Here is a 6,679-nt window from a genome sequence, read left to right as displayed (position 1 = left end):
ATAAAATATATCAGTAAATATCCCGCTCCTAAATTTTGAAGCTTTTACGTGTCTTAAAAAAGGCGGCTAAATGAGACTACTAAAAGTCATCACGCAGACTCGTCCACCTTTGTGGCCTCGTTGTGCATACTCATGCTCATGAGGTGTAGTTCGTTTATACACGTATAGCCTAACATTAGCTTTTTTACTTCTGCCAATTACATTCATTGTGGTGTTCATTTGTGAAAATGATCTTGCTGAACCAAATGTGTAATTATCATAAACATTTGTTTGACACAAAGTTTATTTCTTGCAATAATCAAAAATCCAATCCAAGGGAACCAGAGCGATGCTAACTTCCTGGTTGGCCTACAAAAATATGTCATCCCTGCAGCGCTCTACAGCCTAATAATGAGAGGGATTTAAGCATGTTGTTCACATGTCATTGGATGTGGCTTTGCAAATAGATAACAATGTGGACTTCCATCACCTGCTTGAAAGACAACGAGGGAAAGAAATGAATAAATAAGAGTCCAGTAACACTCTTTTGAAAATGTATATGTAGCACACAGCTCCTATCACTATAATTATACTGGACTAGAATCAGAAGATACCAAACTCGAACAGGAGGCAGAAAAGTTATTTGCAATATCAAATGACCACAGTAGACAAAAAGCTATGCACTGGTACCTTGTATTTTAGAAAATAACAAACAAAATAAAATGAATACCCATGAGTTCAGTATACAGATAAATTGCACAAAGATGCTTCAGTTTCAACTCAGCAATGAAATATTTCTTTTGTCACACTCAGGGTTTCAACCACTGAGTTGTTACCAACTATTTTTTCTAACTGGGTGCACCCTAATATCAATAACTCAAAATCTCAATTCTCAATATTTGGATCCAACATTCAATGAGTAACAATATTAAAACAATAACCCGGTTCAATATTATCACTTCTCAACTCGTTTCAACCTTACTATTATTCAATATTAACTATTCCAGTAATAGACATTGTTACCAAGGCATCACAATACACCATATCAATAATATGAATATTCAGTCCATTCACTTTAACCAGTGTGATGGTTAACACTCAGTCCTTTCACCGGCACAGGGAATGTGTTTCAGGGAGCACGAAGAGGGTAAATGTTTTCCAAGTCAAGTAAAAAAAAAAGGGTTAAGTCAGAGTCTGGGGTTTGAGGTTGTGCACGGGATGCTGGGAGTTGAGTGTAAAGGGTGGTGTAGCCGTGTACAGGTTGTGATGTTTACCCTACCGCCGTGGCAGAAGAGGGGCAAGGTTGACAATTCTTGGCTCTGGGATCTTCAATCCAGGATCTAGAGGTCTCGTCTGGGTTAGCTCGCCATCAACTTTGAATCTCTCCAAAAAACCTGACCTGCAGTTATTGACATGGCCAGAATTGTTCATGAATCAATTGCATTTCTGATTCATCAGGAATTAATAATTCCTTTAAGTTCTACAACATATATTCATATAATGTAGATTTTACAATCAACATATTTTAAATAACCTTCACAGTGCATGAATTACAAATGAAACTGTGGTAAAATGAGACTATCTTAATTTAACATACTTTTTAAATTAAAACAAATAATATTACATGAATTATAAATTATACAGTGTAAACCTGACACATTACTATTGCCTTCTTCTATGTCTGTCTTTTTATTTAAATCAAATACACTATACCATGAAATAAAATACCTGACAAAACATAACTCATGTTGCTTCAGTATTAAACAGTTCTGTGGCTTTACTAGCCAGAGAAAACATTGAGCAATTAAACACTCTTTATGTCACATTTTATATTCTTCCCAGTGCAGCTTTAATTCAGTTGAGCTCTACAACATTTAGCCATATGCACTGTTCATAGCTTAATGCTAAGTCTGTTAACTCTGGGCCTTTTCACTTGAACTTGTTAGCTTAGCACTTGTTAGCTTAGCATATCGTGGCGCAGCACTTATTTATTACAGCGACTCACCAATTCGGGAGTTTCTCTGTGTCGCTCAGCAGCTTTCAGTGAGCAGGGCCTCTCTCACACACACATCTATGAGCTTATAACAGAGTACAGACTGTTACCATCATGATTTGACAACGTTATATTGTGTTTACAACTTTATCTGAGCTATATTTGTACCGTTCAGCAGCAGCTCCTCTCCTCACAGTGTCCTCTAGCATTTGAGTAGTACTGTCTAGCCTGCCTCGGGTGCGGTAAACCTGCGCTCTGATTGGCTAAGGCACCTCTGTGTGTTAACTCTTTGTGACCTGGGTTACATATACAAAGTTGTTGCTGAATGATATCCCAACACATACTTTACCTGTGACACATATCACTCTACTAGCTACGATCCAGCAGCTAACGGTCAAGAGTGGTTGTATATGATGGACAGGTTTAGCTAGTAGCCTCAGATACCAGGTTTGGGGTGATACATTTTCACGAGTATATCCACAGGTGGATGCGTAAAAGTTCACTTGAATATACCACAACAGCATGTTGAAGGACTGTATTACATCATGCTATAATCACAGTTATAGAATGTGTCTCTTATCCCCAACCCATTCCTCAAAATGACACCAAACTTTTTCTGTGGATGTCAGTATTTCAGCTGTGACAAACGCCAAAATGTGTATGTTTATTTCTGCACAAACGTCCACTAGATATTCTCAGAGCTAAACTAACTCTTCTGCAGTGTGGAGTGAGTGCGCGTTCACGTCTAGAGGTGGAGCGAGTACGCAAGAACGCGCGCGCTGTCTGAGTGAAGGCGAGCAGGCAGAGGAGACGAGACATCGGCCACACGCGAGCGCGCATCTGTGCCGACCCGCTACATTTATACGCTTAAAAAGTTACAAACAGTCCCTTTAAGAGGAGAATAAAACAGTCAATAAAATTGTTTTTGCAAAAATTGTGAATCACTGCAACCACAAGGTCCTTGAGCATACAATCATAAATGAGCAACAAAAATATTAGGCTGATGGGTCCAGAAGTTTGTGAGACTAGCCGTGGACAGACAGACATATACACACATACACAAACACATGATCTCCCCACAGGCTTATGCCTGGCGGAGATAATAAAACAATAACACAGGACTACGTAAACTGTGTGAACGTATTGTCCTGTTGGTGACTGAGGTAACTAGCTGGTAAGGTTGGAAAGCTATTGTGACCAATTAGGGATAGAATGTTCTCGGCTGTCTTGCATGTTAGCGGTTAGCTCGCTAGCTATACAGTAGTTCACCAACTAATCCCTCCAGCATCACCTATTCCATGAGGATGTGTGGATAGAGTTGGTGCTATAAACATATCAAAAGCTAAAGTTATGCCATTTTTTTCACAAATATGGTATTAATGGATGCCATCTAAAGCATTTCACATTAAAAAAAGTTAAGAAGTGCATGAGCATTTGAGCATGAGTAATACTTTCAAGAAACTATCCATTCCCATGCTACAGTTTTTTTTTATCTTTTATCTTCATCAGTGGTAATCTTTGCCTCTCAAAAGACTCATCTTACACATATGCGCAGGCACACACAGACATACTTCCTAAAAATCTAATATGAGTCACACCATGTGGAAAGCCCCGCAGGAGATGTCTCAGCCCCGTGGGCTGGTTTTCTCTGGAACAGTGACAGTGATAGCTGTCTCTATTCAGAGAACAGGAAAGCACTTAGCCTCCCGAGGAGTCTACTCGAAGCCGCTCCTTTTCCCCAGAGTGAGTGGAGTGACACCGGACGCCTCCGTGTCGGCCAGTCTGCACTTTACAGCGGTAGTGAAATCAGTTCAAGGTGCTGGTCTGGGGGTCAGGGTTAGGAGAGGTCGCCGGAGAGAGAGAGCCTAGAAGGGGGGGGTCAAAGCGAAGGTCAGACTTTGATGCAGGATGCGGGCGGCCTCGGGCCGTGGTTTGATGGGGCAGTCCAGGTGTGAGGAAGACGGGTGATGATAGGGCTGGGTAGAGTTACTACTACTGCTTGATGTGTGTGTTGGCAAAGGTGGTATATGAATGCTTACGTATCTGTGAGTGCATCAAGGAGTGGGAGTTACAACCCACTGTGCTTTTGATCACTTCACAGGCTGCTTTTTGAGAAAGTGGGGCCTGCTGAGAGCTTTTAGTCACACACAGAAAGCAAGAGTATAGAGTGACCTGACACGGGGAGGTTATGGGAAATAAGGGAACAGGCACAGCAGGTTCACGTCACAATAAGAAAAAGGTATTTGTCTGAGAGTATTGAATATTTGTTCAAAGTAACACTCTAGGAAGTGCATCATTCGAGTTCCTCTGGAGGACAAAATCATGTTTCAGGAGTTGAGTATGGGATTTTTTTCCAAGGCTAAGGGCAGATATACTGTAGAGGCGAAAGGGAGTGAAAGGGAGTGAGGTTTCACAAATCACGGCAATAAAGACCGCGGACTCCAAGGTTATCCAACCGAGTGGCCATTGAACACACCACAGCAGCCAAGTGGAGGAGGATTAGGGGAAAAAGGATTGAAGAGGAAGGGAGGAGAGAGCCAGAGAGGTGAGTGGAACAACTGTGTGTTCGTACCTCCCACCTGACCTCCTGTTCTGCTCTGTCAACGAGTAGCAATCCATGGAGGATGAAGACGCAGGGAGTGGCTCTATGAGTAGGAAAAAAAAACTGACAGTGACAGGAGTGTCTTAAAAGTGATGAGAGATGTTCGATTTGTTTGGCATGGTTACAAGAAAAAAAATGTTTATGGGGGCTCTTCTGAAGGGATTATAAATATGATTCATCACCCTTCCTGCAGTATGAGGAGGATAAAGATACGCCTACAGTTCCTGTTGAAACAGCAAAGTTTTTTTTGGAGCACAAGCTATTCACCCATGTAAAAGTGAAGTCCGAGGTTGGAATATCAGGTAAAGACTCGAATGGACATTCCTTGGCAAAGATGTCGAGAGTCAAATCAGCTCCATTGTACTTTATTTATTTGACAACTTTAGTTACAAGTTACTTTTCAGATTAAGATATTAGGCTTACAGTATGCAATATGATGCAGTGCTTTATTATTAAACTAATCAGTAGTGTATACAGTGCTCATGATTGTCTACTTAATAGACAAAGTAATAGTATCCAATAATAGTGTATCATTATTAATAGAATACTGTAAAAGGAAAGTCTCTGCATAATAATTTTACTTACTTTTTAAGTAACTTATTTTATTTTTGATACTTTAAATATATTTTTTTGATAATACTTTTGTGTTTTTACTTACAGTGGCAGTAAGCAGTATATTTTTGGCATCATTGGGCAAAAATTCCATAAATACCTTTCAGCATATTGTATTTCAAGTGAGACTTCTGCATATCCTCATTGCTCTGTTTTTCAGGCTTTAAAAAATCTAGCCTGTGACGGAAGACTTTGTCCAATCAAAGGTCATTTCAGAGAGCGAGAGCTTTCCTATTGGCTGTGCTCCTGCTGGTGGGCGGTGCTTGGTATTTCTTCAACTGTTCTCAACATGGCTGCCGGGTCAAAACATTTTACAGCTAAACCGTGCACTACAAGATGTTTCTGAAAACATTTGAGGAGAGTAATAGGCATTACAGTAACAGAATATTGATTCATATTTGATCAGCGCTGTCTAGAGATTGACCGTTTTATCGGACTTTGCAAGTGATTGACAGCCAGCTCTCGTAGACGGCAGCTGGATGGCAGAGCCTGATTGGTTATTTTTTGTCCAGTTTGTAAAATCTTGCAGATGCCATTATTTATTATTGGACTATGGTATTTCTACTTTTACTTTAAGTTATTGTGAGGAACTTTTAACTGGTTATGAAACAGTCAAAATGAGAGTTTTTCTAAATAGACTCTGGTGCTCAGAAACACTACTGCTTTTGTCCACAGGGACCGCCAAAATCAACATAAAATGATAGTTCCTGGTAGTAGCTTAATTAAAGGATCTGATTATTGCATTGACCCAAATGTCAGACAATATTTTATTCTGGAATTTATGTTGTCGTTTTATCGTTCAGACACTAATGTTTACCAGATCAGAAGTGTTCCGTTAACCCAGTTTAACCTACAGAAGTTTGTGATGTAACGTGTTTCGCTGCCACGGAGGAAATAACTTCATGACAAGTGAATATGAGGTCAAAGTGTCTCCCGACGTCTTTTACTGCAGAAACTCATTGTGAACTGAATCATCTGTCAGACAGCCACGAATTACCGCTGCCACAGATGAGGAGCTTTAAAAAGACAGTCTGAAAAATGTTAACTTCGGAGAAATAATTTTGACTGCTTTCAAGAGCCCGACAGGTGAGTATGTGACTGATAGACAAGCTACACAAACATTATGCTTTAATGGTATCATTCTATGAATCACTTTTACAAGAGAAAGGGCTTCAAGGATGAGTGCTCTCTTCTCCTTGGATTAATAGTATCTCACAGAAACGTTCCCAAAGCACTTTTGTGAAAGTGTGGTATATCTTCAAAAAGAAAGGGTCGGGTCATCTTATAATTTGGCCTATACGAAACTTCTTCCACCACTGGGTATTTGTGCACAGCAACTAATCCTTCTACAGGTAGTACGTAAACAGTAATAGTCCTCCTTTAACGCACAGTCACGAGGGATGATCTACCTTACATGTGACACTCCACAAAAAAGGGATACTGTACACTGATTTTTACATGTAGTGAATTCCATTGAGGGCATCACTCTTTCA

At 40.1% G+C, this 6,679-nt stretch overlaps 1 long non-coding RNA gene across 1 annotated transcript; it reads right to left on the bottom strand.

Annotated features, from left to right (window-relative positions):
* Positions 1 to 655: 655 nt before the first annotated feature.
* On the bottom strand, positions 656 to 2,213 carry LOC141782084 (uncharacterized). Its single transcript, XR_012597036.1, has 3 exons — positions 2,141 to 2,213; positions 1,985 to 2,057; positions 656 to 1,378 (listed from the first exon to the last, which is right to left on the bottom strand). It is a non-coding gene; the product is annotated as an uncharacterized LOC141782084 (long non-coding RNA).
* Between the last annotated feature and the right edge of the window lie 4,466 nt (positions 2,214 to 6,679).

The sequence above is a fragment of the Sebastes fasciatus genome, chromosome 14 (genome assembly GCF_043250625.1).
Source record: "Sebastes fasciatus isolate fSebFas1 chromosome 14, fSebFas1.pri, whole genome shotgun sequence".
NCBI lineage: Eukaryota > Metazoa > Chordata > Actinopteri > Perciformes > Sebastidae > Sebastes > Sebastes fasciatus.
This window is presented reverse-complemented; position numbering and strand designations above follow the sequence as displayed.